Here is a 16323-nt window from a genome sequence, read left to right on the forward strand (position 1 = left end):
TATACCAAAAATATACTGAAATTATACCAATAATAAACCAAATATTATTTTTAAATTATCTGATTTATAGTTTTAATATTCCAAAATTATACCATAATTATACCGACATTATACAAATCGTACTTTTGTAATTAATTTTCATTTTTTGATACTTTTGTAATTAATTTTAAATCAGTCGTATTTTTGTAAATAAAAAAAGTTTACAGATACTTTTGTAAATATTTTTAAAATTTTAGGTACTTTTGTCATCGTCCCTATGATTTATGAATTAAACTGCCCAAAGCGCAGCTCTCCTTTTTCATCTCACAACTTGACAAACAAACCCTAATATTTTGTAAAACACGCAGCACGCCGCCGCCCACTCAACATTCACCCCGGAAAAACAGTACCCTTACTCCGGCTCATGCGAGTGCTGGTCTATTTCGGCTTCTTCATCACCACGAAAGCCGCTGACGGTGACGAAGCCTACGGCTTAACCCTACTGTCAAAATTATTGGTAAATTTAACTCTGTTTGCACCGGCCCAAAAAGGTTGTTGGGTCAAGAGTTTCGTGTGGGCTTACAAAGGGGTCAGGCCTAAAAGAAAGCCTTTTTTATTATTATTGCCTTTTCTATTTTATTAGGAGTTTGTAGCTCATTAGGAGTGATTTTCTTTCAGAGTCTTAGTCCTAGTTGAATTAGGAGTCTTGATTATGAGGAACTATAAGTAGCTCAGAGCTTTATTATTTTTGTATCAACAAATCAATCAATTAAAAACCAAGCCCAGTGCTTTTTATCTCGCAATCTCCGGATTGTTTTAATTTAGGAGTAGTTTTCGGTATTAATCTCGCCTGAGTTCTTAACTCCCAGATTATTACTTCTTAGATCACGTGGTTAAGTGTTTTTAACCAAACAAGCCCTGTGAATATCTACGTAAGTTCGTTAAAGTATCAGACCTCAAACCGATCCCAATTATAAATTCAAAGATTCGAGTCCGGAATATTTCCAGGCGAACATCTTTTGGCGACTCCACTGGGGAAAAGTTTATGGTTAGCACAAAAACGGACTTTAAGGACGATTCCAGGCACGCTCGGTCCATACGCTGACAACAATGGAAGGAAGGTGACATAGTAGACGAATCAGATTCGGATAGATCGGAAACCATGGCCAAGGACAAACAGGTGAACCAATCAAGCAAGGTGCCGAATACAACGGATACCGAGGGGAACCTGCCTAAGGACAAGATCGACGACGCGACCGATGATATGATTGACTACTCACGTCAGCTTCCTCCTTCTCGCCTTTCTTTATCACAGGCCGATTTCTCGGCCATGAGGGGCGAGATAGCGCAGGAGAACAAGCAGATGTTCGACGGTGCTATGCATCAGATGTCCGAAGTAATGAGGAACATCATGGCCGAACAAACGTCGGTCCAAAGGCAGATCCAAGGGAACTTGGACGGCCTCAACAAGGCAATGGAAAACCTGGGGCGATTATTTTCTGGGCAATCCACGGCCGATCAGGGGTACAGGAGGGCCGAACAGAACCAAACACCGAGCCGTTTTGGTCAACCAGGTGGTTCAGCCGAACAACAACCCAACAAGATGGGATATACATATGGTTCCGTTAAGCTCTTGACGAGGAACGAGGCCGAATTCTCAGGAAGGGCCGATCACCCGGTGGCAAGCTCGTCAAACCCATAAGGCGAAGCTAGACCACAAGGGGGAGCTACTGGAGCCAACACCCAGGAGCCCAACGTGGGCGAACGATCATGCTCTGAGGGAGGCGATCCGAGTATATACAATCAGGGGCAACTCATGGACATGCTAGAGAGGCTCGGGGTGGACCTGCGACCTATGCCTCGCCCATCGTACATGAAACCATACCCAGACTGGATCGACAAGTTATATCCTTTCCCAAGGGGGTATAAAGTGCCGGAGTTTAGTCTATTTTCGGGCGAGGAGAAGGGGCAATCTACGGTTGAACATGTCGCCCGGTTTTCGGCCCAATGCGGCGAAGCAGCTGCTCACGATTTCTGGAAGCTCCGGCTTTTCGCAAGCTCCTTGACAAAAATGGCGTTTACGTGGTACTCTAGATTGTCGCCCAATTCGGTGGACACATGGAAGGACCTCGAAATCCTCTTCCATGAGGAGTTTTACAGGGCACTGCCTGATGTCACCCTGGCCGACCTCGCCCGAATCTCACAGCTACCGAGCGAATCGGCAGAAAAGTATATCGGCCGATTTAGAAACCTCAGGACTAGGTGCTCCACCAAAATGTCAGAGGCCGATTGCGTACCGATGGTGGTAAGAGGGATGAGTTTCTTCATGAGGGAGCACTTCGAGGGCCACAGGTCTCGTGACTTGTTCGAGCTGACGAACAGGGTGACGAGCTACGAAAGACTCCTCCAGGAGAAAGAACAGAGGAGAGGCGCATCTAAAGGAACCTATTACAAAGACCAGCTTGACGTGGCCGTGGTGTCTGACAGCGAGGATAGCGGTTCCGAAGATGAAGTCAACATGGCCGAATTTTTGGGAACGAAACCCCTGGAATGTTCGGCCTTGCGAAAGCCTGGCTTTGTTAAGAGAAATAAAACTGCGGTGGTACAAAAGGAGTATTCGTTCGACCTGACCAAAGCGGACGACATATTCGATGCCTTGTTGAAGGATGGACAGATCGCCTTAAGCGAAGGTCATGCAATTCCACCGTCGGAGGAGCTGGTCGGTAAAGATTATTGCAAGTACCACAATTCCTGGAGGCACAGTACGAACAATTGCGTAAATTTCAGAAACGTGATCCAGAAGGCGATTAACGAAGGAAAACTTCTCTTCCCAACGAAGAAAGAGGCCGATGCTAAATACGTGTCTATTAACACCGTTCGGCCCCACTTTGATAGCTACCTAGAGCAAGGGAAGATACAAAGCAAGTGGAACCCTAGAAGGCCCAAGCCGAGAGTAGAAACTGATGGTTTAAAGTGGCGAGGAGACAAAGGACGACCTCAGTTACAGAAGAGGAAGCGATACAGCTCGCCCACTGCAGATATGACTTGCCCATCATGCAGTACGTGTTTTAAGGTCAAGGAAGGCGAGAACACGAGGAAGCATCCCAAGACCTTTAAACCAAAATCGCCCACAGAGCAGTGGCAGAGGCATGAGCCACGGCGGAGGCCTACCACTAACGTATTCAAGAGGATATTTCGGCCAACGGAGGAGACCCCTCGTATGACGAAAACCCAGAAGAGGCGAATGCAAAGGCTGCGACAAGAGTCACGGGCGAATCACGGGGCAGAATCGGCTCACAGAGAGCAGCGCGGAAATAGGCCAATTGTCGAGAGATTGGGGGCAAGGAACCAGGCCGATATGGAGACCAAATCACCTGATAGGCGAAATGCCAAAGTAAGGAAGGTATGGATGCCAAAAGGCGAGAAACAAGTGGCCGATGTGGCCGTCACGGCAGTAGTCAACGAGGATGACGTAGATTCTGGCGGCCGATCGTCCTATAAGGACGTACTCGTATCACATCAGGACGGCCAGCTTAAGGCAAGATTACCCAAAGACCGTGAGGTCATCGTCTCGCACAAAAAGGGAGTGTTGAAAGCTTGGGTCCCGGTGGTGAGGGACGAATACGGAGTGAAGGTGGTCACGCTCCCCAACTCATACAGGAGTAAGCCAGGGCAGAAGGCGACATTGGAAGGCGACGTAATCGTGCCGGAAGGAGATAGCGCCGATAGTACCGCGGTAGTATCTCTTAGCAAGCCTCCAACAAGGATGACTAGGCACATTCGGCCACTGTACATCAAGGCCGATTTGAACGGGGTATCGGTTAACAGGGTCCTTATTGATAACGGGGCTGGCGTTAACATACTACCGGCGAAAATGCTCAAAAAACTGGGCATAACGCGGGATCAGCTCGACCCGACTGATGTTTATATGACTGACTTCGCGGGAGGCGAGACACCGGCTGAAGGGTACATCACCCTCCGAATCAAGGTAGGGCGAGTAGAAACCGAAGAAGGGTTTTTCGTGGTCAACGCCCGGAGCAACTACAACATTTTGCTCGGCCGCGATTGGATACACTCTAACATGTGTATACCGTCGACCATGTATCAAATGCTCTTCATATGGCGAGACGACGGCGAGGCCGAAGTTGTTCAGGGCGACCCCAACCCCTTCGGCGAAGACCACAATGTGCTTGAAGCACGTTTATATGATGAGGAAGTGCGCAACATACAATCCCTCAGCTCAAAAGGAGAGACGAGCGTCCCTCGCCTGCTTGTTAACTCAGATCGGCCTGTATCAGTGACCCTCGGGGGCAAAGGCCGATCCACCATCCTCAGAGATTCAAAATGATAGCACGACATGAAGAATTGAGGGAGAAAATTAGACAGTTAACCTCGCTGTATGATATTACATCGGCCGAATGCATCTACGAGGACCAAGATCAAGACCCAACAGGATCGTTGCGGATTGGGGACATACGGTTGGCAACCGGGAAGTTAGAAGATGATCTCGCCCAAGTACATGACGACCTCCTCGAAATCAATCTGGGGACAGATGAATCGCCTAAGCCTATATATATCAATGCGGGACTGGACGAGGGATTCAGAGAGCAACTGGTCGCCCTACTCATTGAGTTCCGCGACTGTTTTGCCTGGTCGTATGATGAAATGCCGGGCCTTGATCCTGATATCGCCGAGCATAAGCTCCCATTGAAAAGTGGGTTTCGTCCATTTCGGCAACCTCCCCGGGGAATGTCTAGGGAAGTGGATACACTTATCCAGGACAAAATTAAGCGGTTGGAAGATGCTAAGTTTATTCGGGAAGCCCAGTACACCGAATGGCTTTCTAACATCGTACCAGTGATGAAGAAAAATGGAAAGCTAAGAGTATGCGTAGATTTTCGGAACCTCAACCTGGCAACACCTAAAGACGAATACCCTATGCCGTAGCCGATATGCTAATAGACAGGGCAGCAGGACACACGATACTCAGTTTCCTCGACGCACACTCTGGGTATAACAAAGTCCCAATCAGCAAAGAGGACATCTCCAAACAGCCTTTCGATGCCCCGGGCCGATCGGGGCGTACGAATGGGTCGTGATGCCCTTTGGCTTGAAAAACGCGGGGGCAACATATCAGAGGGCGATGAACAAGATGTTCAGAGGCCTTGACTGCCTTGAAGTTTACATCGACGACGTTGTAATCAAGTCAAATACCGGCGAAGTCCATTTGGCCGACCTTCGGAAAGGTTTCGAACGAATACAATGTAATGGGTTGAAGATGAATCCTCTGAAATGCGCATTCGGTGTTTCGGCTGGAAACTTCTTAGGTTTCTTGGTTCACCAGCGGGGGGTAGAAATAGACAAGAACAAAGCCAAGGCGATAATCAATGCTGAACCACCAAAAACTAAGAAGCAGCTCCAGAGGCTCATCGGCGAGATCAATTTCCTTAGGAGATTCATAGCAAACACAGCAGGCCGACTTCGCAGCTGGAGTGTTTTGCTAAGAGGAAAAGAGACCGATGTGTGGATATGGACGAACGAGCAACAGAGGGTGTTTGACGATTTGAAAAGTTACTTGGCAAGACCTCCGGTGATGACCCCTCCAAAGCCAAATAAACCACTATTGCTATATTTATCGGCCGCGCACAAATCCCTAGGCTGTATGCTCGCCCAAGAGGATGATGGAGTCGAAAGAGCAGTCTATTATCTGAGCCGAGGACTGACAGACACAGAAATTCGCTATACCGATATAGAAAAAATGTGTTTGTGCCTATACTTTACGTGTTGCAAGCTGCGATACTATATGCTGCCGGTAGTGGTGTACGTGTTATCCTAGACCGATATCATTAAGTATGTTCTATCGAAACCATACTTAAGAAATCGGATTGGGAAATGGGCGATAGCAATGTCCGAGTTTACATTGGTGTATGTCCCCCAGAAGGCAGTCAAAGGGCAGGTACTAGCGGATTTTTTAGCCGATCATCCTGGCATTACTTTTGCGGAAAAAACAATCGGCTGTAGCTGCATGGGAGATGTGGTTCGATGGATCCAGGACTAGCCAAGGGGCAGGCGCCGGAGTGCATATTATCTCGCCTATAAGGGCATCGTACCGTCTATCATTCAAACTCAGTTTCGAGTGTACCAACAATCAGGCGGAATACGAAGCCCTAATTTTCGGCCTTGAAATCCTAGCCGAACTGGGGGGCAAAAGCAATCAACGTCAAAGGCGATCCGTTGTTGGTCATTAAACAAGTAATTGGAGAATTCAAATGCGAATCCGAACTGCTGGTAAGGTATTGCAATAAGGCAAAGCATCTCATCGAAGGCTTTCAGGACACAAGGATGGAATACACAGAGAGAGCCGATAATGTTGTCGCGAATGATTTAGCCCAGCATGGTAGTGGCTACAAAACGAGTCTTTGCTTGAACACAATAGAAAGAAATATGCCAAATCTACATACTGGGGGCATCACCATCGACGAAAGGATATTTTCGGCCTACCAACTTGATGTTAACCAAGATTGGAGAAGCGAAGTATTAAATTGGTTTGAGAAGCCAGACCATACGAATAGAAGGTTGAGAACCTTGGCACTAAACTATGTAGTTCTAGCATGCGAACTATATAAAAAGGGCTTTGAAGGGTTACTTTTCAGATGTATCGGCCCTAAGGAAGCAATGCTAGCAATGGCCGAAGTTCACGAAGGAATAGCCGGTGCTCACCAAGCGGGCCCTAGAATGAGATGGTTAATCCATAAATATGGCTTCTATTGGCCGAAGATGGAACAAGACTGCATAAGATACGCTAAGGGGTGCGAAGCTTGTCAGAAAGCCGGCCCTATACAACATGTCCCGGCCGAGGAATTACACTCCATCATCAAGCCCTGGCCATTTAGAGGATGGGCGGTCGACCTCATAGGGAAGATATACCCTGGCTCGTCAGACGGCCACACTTTCGTTATCATCGCCACTTGCTACTTCACCAAGTGGGTCGAGGCCAAACCCTTGAAATCACCAACGCAAGAGGCCGTGATCAAATTCTTCAAAGAATATATCGTCCACAGACATGGATTACCCGAATCAATAACCACTGACCAGGGGACAATGTTCACAGGAGGCGATATTGTTTGGTGGGCTTCTCAGATGAAGATTAAAATGTTACATTCAACACCATACTACGCCCAAGCTAACGGACAGGCCGAAGCTACGAACAAAGCTATCAAACTTATAGTCCAGGAGATGATTGAAGAAAACCCAAGGCAATGGCACGTGCTCTTATCAGAAGCAGTTTGGGCGAACAAAACCAGCCAGAAGTCAGCTACCGGAACCTCGCCTTTCAGGCTAGTGTATGGTTATGATGTTATGTTGCCGATGGAGCTGTCAGTCACGTCTACTCGCCGCAGGTACCAGAGCAAATTGTCCAAAGAAGATTACTTCGATAAAATGGTGATAGATTCTCTTGACCTTGACGAAGAACGGTTGACGGCGTTAGATCACCTTGAAGCCCAGAAAAGAAGGGTCGAGAGGGCTTATAACAAACGGGTAAAACGAAAGATATTTACGGTGGGCGACATAGTTTGGAAGGCAGTCTTGCCTATCGGCCATAAAGATACTCGGCTTGGCAAATGGAGCCCGAACTGGGAAGGCCCCTTTATCGTGGTCAATAAGTTAACAGGCGGCGCTTACTTGTTGGCAAACATTGATGGGGAAGAACACGACAGGGCGATCAACGGTCAATTCCTAAAAAAATACGTCCCTAGCTGTTGGGATGGCGTAGACCGTCGGTTGTTTAGAGCCACCGAAGAATAATATCGGTTATAAATTTCCGCCGAACATCCTGGAGCGTGAAAATTCATGGGGTGTTCGGCCACATTATGTAAACACTGATCATTTGGTAGTACCATTTATGTTTCGGTAGTTCACATTAGTTGAGTTTTTTCAACGGGTCCTCCGTTTTTCTCAACATTTTGTAATTGTTTTTAATAAATAATATCATTTTGTATCGGACCAAATGCGGACCGATAATATGAGAATAATCAGAAAATAACACAAGTAAATAATGGTAAAACTTTCGGCCCTCTGGCTGAATAAACATTAAAATTACCAAAATAAAAAGGTACGGCCCCAAGGCCGATCTGAGGTACTAAAATTCATAGAGAGATACGGCCCCAAGCCGATCAAAAAGTAATAATATTCAGAACACTAACATGGAAAATGAGAAAAAATATTGTTCTTAGCTAAAAAAGCCTAAAAATGAATGAAAATATCGCCAATTTTGCTGCGAACAGTATTGAACGATTTGCAGGCTTCATCTACTTTGGGCTTCATTTTTGCAAGGCGTTGCTTCAAATGGCTGCGGCTCTTCTTGACATCGACGCTCTCGAGCAGATTCTTGTCCATTGAAATTTCCAGCTCGCCGATGCCTTTTTCTTCTGCCTCGAGCTCAAGTTTCATAGCGGCGATTTTCTCACCGAGCTCTTTGGCGCGATCTCGACGGGTGGTAAGAGAAGAAACCGCCGAGTTCACAGTCACCTTCAACTCTTCCAGCCTTTCCCTCGCCTTAGCTTCCTGAAGTGATAGTTCATTGTGCTCAGACTGAATCGCCATTGATTCATCGTATATCTTCTGAAAAGCAGGAAGTGAGGCAGACAGTTTGGCCATGGCACCACGGGCCTTCTCACTTAGAACTTCGGCGGGAGCGTCAGCCAGAATAGTAGAAGATGTCTTCAGCCTTTCAAAATCTCTCGGCAACTTGAAAATAGAGGTACCTTGGGACTTCAGTTCAGCAACTACGTCCAAGTGATCGCCCCAGTTTTCAGTAGGGCCGCTGGAAATTTCGACCAAAGATTCGCCCTCAGGTGTCGGCAAATCTTCATCTTCGCTATTCGAATCCAGGAAGGCTGCCGCCTTGGCCGCAATGTCTTGTTGGTCCGAGGACTCAACTGGTATCTGCCAGGTTTTTCCACAGTAAAATATCAGCTGCCAGACTACTATAAGGCAATGAAAAACAAATCTAGGGTACCTTAGTTTTTGCAGCAAGGCGTGCTGGAAGGTTAGCCAGCGAAGAGCTCTGAGGTGATAGCAGCATGGGCAACGGCGAGAAGGTCAGCATCTGGGAGACGGTAGGAGTCTCGTCAGTTTTGGTCGAAGGTGACGGACGAACCGAACGACCCTCATCACCAGTCTGCTCATCCGCAGTTTCAGTATCGCCCCTCGACGATGAGTGCGCGCTAGAAGGTTGCGTAGGGGGAACTTCATTGGGAGATGGGTCGAACATCCGAGACCCAGATGTCTCTTTCCTCGCCCTTTTCATCTTGGGCTCTTTCTTGGATGGTTTCTTGCTAGCGGGGCGCTTTGCTCTGGCTTTCTTCGGCTCTGTGTTCTCTTCGCCGTCAGTATCAAAAACGTCGCCCTTATTCCACTTCGGGACGCCCACTGAAAGAAAACATAGTTAGAACAGCGACTTTGGACAAGTTATCGAAAGGACTCAATGAGATTACCTAGTATTCTATTATAACCGGTTTTGACCAGTTCGGCTATCGCCTCGGCATCAGAAGGGCATCTGATGCCTGTATAAGTCACACCTTCACTGGTTATCTCAAGTTTACGTTTTTTCGCCCTTTTCTTAGGAAATTTAATGGGGTCGACGGTGGACATGTTGACTTTTGGTACTGGTGGGCTTTTATACATAAACTTAGGGCGAATATGGGCGAGGTAAAATTCATACGAATACTTAGGCTCATAGTGTTCTTTCCAGATTTTTTTCATTTTTTCATCATATTTCAACCTAGTTTCTCGCCGATGTTTTTGCATTTTTAAGTTCATACCGGGGCGATCTAACGGGTCATACTTAAATATATAGAAACGTTCAAACTTAGCTATTTCATAAAGGAGAAAGAGGTTACCTTCATATTTGGCTCGTTTTGGTGCCTGCAAAAGAAACAGATTGGCATGAGTAGGGTTCCGAGATAAAGGAGGTAAAGAAAAATTATGAAGGCTGAGGATTTCTTTTGGCGAAAGGTCGAAGTAGGACTCTGTGACCGAAGCCCACCAGCTATCGTATTCAGGGGTATGGGTTGGAGACACAGAAGGGCGAGATATTTCGGAGATAGGAGGAAGGTAAGCCCTGTTCAGGCGACAAATAAATTGGAGATCAAGGTAATCTTCTAAAGAGGGTCTGTAGGTCCCGCGATTATTGACGGAGATTAATAAAGGACAGGGAATTCCTTGGCAAAAACCGAACTGACGGGCGACGTAATTAAGGCAATACGCCTCTAGACTACTGCGATTGTACTCTAGACCGGCGACCAGGTTGCGAGATTTCAAAGAACTGCCCCAGTACTGACCGCCACGTTTGAGTTGTGGATCGGCCCTTGCTTCATCCGAATCTTCACAGTCCCAAGCGAGGAATAACCAGGAAGGGGGATATTTAAGGGACAAAACCGGGAAAAACAACTCAGGGGCCCTTATGGAGTTGTTGAAAACTTCCAAGACATCCAGAACATGGGGAAAGCGAGTCCCTGCGGCGATGAGTTGGTAACCACATAATTCGGCCTTGATCTGAGGACCGACTTCAAATAATTATGGGAAGTAAAGGGCGAGCCATAACTGTAAAACCCATAGGGGACCGCTTGGGCATTGGAAAACCCTTTTATCGCCATGCGGGGCGATTTCATTGAGGCTTCTGTATAAGTGAGCAAGCATGAATTCTCCCAAATTACACTTGCGGCCTTCGGCGAGAACAGTGGCGAGGGTGAAGCAATCAGTGGTGACCCTGAATGACGGAGTGCAGAGGACGTATTTTGCTATAAAAAATGCAAGAAAGGCGATATGCTCTCGCATGTCTGGCTTGTAATGCTCTTCGCCCTTGAAGAGGTTGACGAAAGGTCCATAACTCCTTTGGGCTTTTGTCAGTTTGAAAACTGGAATATCGGCGTCCAAGTTGGGCGAAATGCGCTCGCCGATAACAGGGATATTCAGCATGGTCGCCATATAAAGGAGCGTTATAGTCATCATGCCGAATTTGAAACAGAAGCAGTTGACGGCGGTCGACCAGAACAGGGAGGCACCCATGATGTAATGTTTCGCAATGGGTCTACTCGCTTTGCATAGGCCGATCATGTCATAAATTCCCACATCTTTCCATAACTGACCGAAGTGTGGCTTCAATCTGTTTACCCATTCTTGATACCCTTTATGACCAATCGGCCAGTTTCTGAACATAGTTTTAACCCAGATGGAAGACTGATGGGGGAGCGAAAAGCGTGGTGGGACTTCTTCGTGAAATGGAGTGGCTATCTCACACAGGTGGCTGGGCGAAACAAGGATGGGTCCGACACATTCCTTGTCATCGTTGGTTTTGACTATTACCTGAAAGTCTGTGTTCGGAGCAGCAGCATGGATCTCGTTCATCTTGTCGGTCACTTGAGTGGCGATAGCATCATTGGGAGCAGCCATTGGAAACTGAAACGAGGGTATTGCAGTTAGGCGAGTAATCAAATAAGGGCGATTCGAAGGGGTGAAAGAACAAAGGCGAACGCTTACCAGGAGAAGGTTTGAAGTACTTGAAATTGCTGAAGAGAGAGAAAGCTCGATAAATGCAGAGAAAGTAGGTGAATGAGGAAATGAGATGTTGTGTTTCTTAAAAGACAAAATCAGAAGAAGCCGAAAGGTCGTGGGGCCAAGAAGTGCCATCATGGAGAACAGCTGGCAAGGACGTGGCATCAAGGGGGTACCGAGAAGTCAATAGATGCGCAACCCATTAAAATTTTGCTTGCAGGAATTTGGGCTTCAATGTTGGGCCGAGTGTTATTGAAAGCAGGACTAAGGCAAGAACAAGCCCGAAAATAAACGTTTCAATCTTGTTGGGGGCATTGTTTGCACCGGCCCAAAAGGGTTGCTGGGTCAAGAGTTTCGTGTGGGCTTACAAAGGGGTCAGGCCCAAAAGAAAGCCTTTTTTATTATTATTGCCTTTTCTATTTTATTAGAAGTTTGTAGCTCATTAGGAGTGATTTTCTTTCAGAGTCTTAGTCCTAGTTGAATTAGGAGTCTTGATTATGAGGAGCTATAAGTAGCTCAGAGCTTTATTATTTTTGTATCAACAAATCAATCAATCAAAAACCAAGCCCAGTGCTTTTTATCTCGCAATCTCCGGATTGTTTTAATTTAGGAGTAGTTTTCGGTATTAATCTCGCCTGAGTTCTTAACTCCCAGATTATTACTTCTTAGATCACGTGATTAAGTGTTTTTAACCAAACAAGCCCTGTGAATATCTACGTAAGTTCGTTAAAGTATCAGACCTCAAACCGATCCCAATTATAAATTCAAAGATTCGAGTCCGGAATATTTCCAGGCGAACAAACTCTAATTGCTATTATCTTGTGTTCAGTCTGTGACCTTTTCACTTAATACCCTGAACTGAGTGCTGGATAAATTTGGCATAAACAGCTTAGAAACAAATGGGTTTGACATAAAGCCATGAATTTAGTGTAGCTGGATTATGCAAGAGAAGTGAAGGTCTTTTGGTGCTGAAAATTTTGTGAAAGTAAGAAATTTGAAGTGTTGGATAATCTTTTAGAAGAAAAAAAAACTAATTAGACAACGTAATTATGAGTAATTAGTGAAAGCACCATTAACCAAATGAAAAGTATAAATGATGATGCATGCCAACTACTGCATTGCTAGCACCGTGCAAGTCTTTTTAGATTGTTGGCCTGGTTTTTTATGTGTATATTTTGTGTGTATTATGAACTCCATGAAAATCCTAATGTCTTAGTATATTTTTTTTGGTAAACTTAACCCAGTTTTTCAATTAGATTATTGGCCTAGTTTTTTATGTGTACATTTTGTGTGTATTGTAGACTCCATGCAAATTCTAATGTTCTAGTATATATTTTTTGATAAACTTAACCTAGTTTTCAATTCTATTGTAAACGATAGTCATAGCTTCTTTTTTTTCATACTAAGGTCAGTACAAAGCTATCAAAGTGTTCAAACCTCTAAGTAGCTAATGGTCCAATAAATTCACAATAAGACCCAAAAAATTCACCATGCATCTATGGTGAACTAACTTGTGGCATTCTCGCCTGAGCAGCCGAAGTGGTCAGCTTAGCTTAGCCATTTTCTCATCAAATTTTCTGTATTTCTGTTTTAAGTCCTTATATCTTAGGCATATGTTTGTGTATAAAACTTCTTGTCCTTTGTAATGGGCAGTAAGGCCTTCAAAGTTCTTAGTCAGGACATCAACACGTACTTTGTTATAGTCAATCACCTCAACTCCGTAATGGTTTTTTAGGAATTCAAAGGCAATTTGGGCAGCAAGCTCTTTACCTACTTCAATACTATCGTAATTATCACACACATCTCAAACAATAGGGCCAGTAGTAGAAACACCATAGGAGAACATCATTGTTGTTTGCCACACACAAGAACCACACAACTGTTACAATATCTGAGTTATGCTTCTCTAGATTATGCTTCTCTAGATTAAGCAACTCAAGTATCTGAGTTACATTATTATGAGTTGAGGCATCTAGATAAACAAAGTCATATGACTTAGATATTTTTTGCATCTTTAAAATGTTTGATGTGAACTATTTGAAAACAGTTAAACTACTTTTGTAAAGATGCAATTTTGTGAAAATGTTGTAACTTGTCTAACACAGAAAGTTTTATGTTCGTGTGAATAATAGACTCTAAAACATGAAGTCAAATTGTAGATTTAAGGATGCTAACCTTTTTTTTACCAACTGTTCTGTCTGAATCACACTTTTTTCCAGAAAAATAAAATGCCACAAAAAAATCAGCAACTAAGAGTTAGAAAATAGAACACGGAATAACAAAAGAAGATTTGATATCCTACTGTTGCGTTGTACTCTTTATGCTTCTGCTCACCTGTAATCATAAAAACAAAAGGTAAGTAGTTTATAGAAAAACAGACAGAAAACCTAGAATCATTGTGACTAACAAAAAAATAGAAGATGACATACCTTTATAGCTGGTAAGAGGAAAGCTCGAAGTGTTTTTTCCTGCAATTACATCAAAAAAGATATAAACAGCCAAACAAAAAGAATGTTTGTACAAAGTAACTTTTATCTTTCCTAAATTTGGAAACTTACCTAAAGTGATTGCACAAGTTATATGTCCCAGCAATAGCTCTTATTTATACTGTTTTTGCAGGGCTAATCAGTAAATTCACAGCCATAATAAGTGGCTGAGAAGGGATGCACATGTCCTGAAAATTGGGAGGCCAGCACCAATAAGAAGCATCCACATGTACACCTAAATATTATCCATTACGAAGACCTCAAGTCAACAACCCTGTATTGCCATGTCATCCATGTGAAGAACCATTGCCAAATCATCTAAGTGATGAGTCATAACACTAACAGCTGGCTCCTTCCCCAAATCAAGCTGCCAACCAGCCATAACATTGCCTACACAATGCAATAAATCCAACCAGACAGGTCAGGTCAGCACCAACACTCCTAATTTTTTTTTATTTTTTTTTCTTCTTCCACATTCTTCTTATCTCTATTATGTGATACCAGTTTAAAGTTTTACCATTTTTTCTCAGGATTTAGAAATATACAACGCTAAGGTATACAAAGAACCATTGTTTAGTAGTTTAATTATACTGTCAAAAATTAACAAAAGTATAAACTAACTTTGGTGGAAAACTGTTCTTATTCTGTAAACTACATCCATGATAAATGCCTAGAATTGCATTTGATGATTACATGATCTAATGATGATTTGTTGAAGATTATACAATTGGTTTTTAATGAAGTGGAATTCTCAGAATGACTACTAATCTTTCTAACGTGCGAAATGAAGCAGCTGAAGACAGCAGGATTGGGAGCAAGCCATGTGGATTAACATGAGGCTTAAAGTGCCGGTTATGCTTTTTTGAATATGAAATTAACTCGTGCCTGTAATATTAATTTCCTATTGCATAGCAACTTTGTACTCTCACTGCTATCTATTTTGAACTTTCTTGATTTGTATTTCAGGATGAATAGGTTGGTTTTGCAAACTTAAGTCTAGGAAAAGCCTGCCCATCCCTGTACGAAATCCAACCATCTATATATATTTAATCCTTTCTCCCTACTTTTTTTCTCATGAAATTGTCTGCATGTGCTTCTTCTTTCAATTGGAAACTGTTTTTACTTATATACTGGAAACTCGTGCACTTAATCAAGCAGCAGTAGAATGTATTCAAGATTTCAATTCCTATCATGCTTGCTCCAACGGCCATGCAGAAACGGTCCTCCCTGAAGGTAGGATGCTTATTTCAAAGTAATCTTCTTTGTATGAAACTTATTCGGTGTCTTCGATTATTTCTGTCCCTCTTTATCTGCTTCTGGCTGGGAATTTCTATTTCATTGCAGGGGAGTATGATGTGGCAGTTTGTAAGATAGTAATGAAGCAAAAGTCCTTTAAGGACTGATAAAACCCAACACTGTGCTGTCCAAAGCTAACAAACAATGAAGGACTGGAAGGGAAGATGTAGATTTTAGTGGCTCTTTAGTAAATAGAAAAGAAATGCTAATGATTATATAAAGACAAATTTGTAGAAAGTTGTAAATTTGTATTGGTTTTTTTGAAATTATACACGAAAAAAGTAGGCATTTGTATGGTGTATTCCTGGAATTTACCAAATGTGCACCAAAACTGAAAAATATGAAGGCAAATTAGAGGGACATAAAGGGAAAGTGAAGTTACTGTACAATGTACAGTGTTTTTCACTTCTCCTTTATATGTTTTATATATATTGGGTATTTTTGTGTTTTTCTAAATTGTTTTATTCCGACGTGTTATTTGTGCTAGTCATATATGGTGTCCAGTACTCTCTAGAGTTAGGGTCTGTTTTTAATAATTATTTTATTTGTCTAGACTAGTCTACTGTTCGTGCTCTAGAGGCGAACCAGGATTAGTTGCTTGCCGGTTATCACGTGGATTAGCAAGCAGTGAGTTTGTACTTACTATTTACCGCTTTATTAAGTAAATTGTTATTTTAATATTAAATATACTGTACGTATATTTCAAACTGTTTTTATATTATGGCTCTTAGTTGGAACATGCTACCTAATAAACTGTCGGCGCAGCGGGACGCGCGGGTCCGGATCGTATATTTCAATTCAAAATCGAAATTCCAACAATCTGAATCCTGAAGTTGATCATATCATCAACAAATGGATCGTCGTAGCATTTAGTAATTAAAGCACGCATCTAAGAATCGTAAGAAGAATACCTATGTCGATTCTCCAACGATTCTTGTAGTCCCAAAAGTACGGCGACCTTAAGCTCGTCCACACGAGTATGCGTCCGATTGAATCCTCGTCTTGA

At 43.6% G+C, this 16323-nt stretch overlaps 1 long non-coding RNA gene across 5 annotated transcripts; it reads left to right on the forward strand.

Moving 5' to 3' along the window:
* The first annotated feature begins 261 nt into the window (after nucleotides 1–261).
* Nucleotides 262–15618, forward strand: LOC126680362 (uncharacterized). Of its 5 annotated transcripts, none has more exons than XR_008790683.1 (4): nucleotides 262–496; nucleotides 14155–15040; nucleotides 15180–15254; nucleotides 15366–15618. It is a non-coding gene; the product is annotated as an uncharacterized LOC126680362 (long non-coding RNA). The 5 variants fall into 5 exon arrangements; XR_008790684.1 differs by having other exon boundaries at nucleotides 14155–14908; nucleotides 14988–15254; XR_007641117.1 differs by having other exon boundaries at nucleotides 14155–14446; nucleotides 14812–15254.
* Nucleotides 15619–16323: the final 705 nt, after the last annotated feature.

This window comes from Mercurialis annua, linkage group LG5, assembly GCF_937616625.2.
Source record: "Mercurialis annua linkage group LG5, ddMerAnnu1.2, whole genome shotgun sequence".
Lineage (NCBI taxonomy): Eukaryota > Viridiplantae > Streptophyta > Magnoliopsida > Malpighiales > Euphorbiaceae > Mercurialis > Mercurialis annua.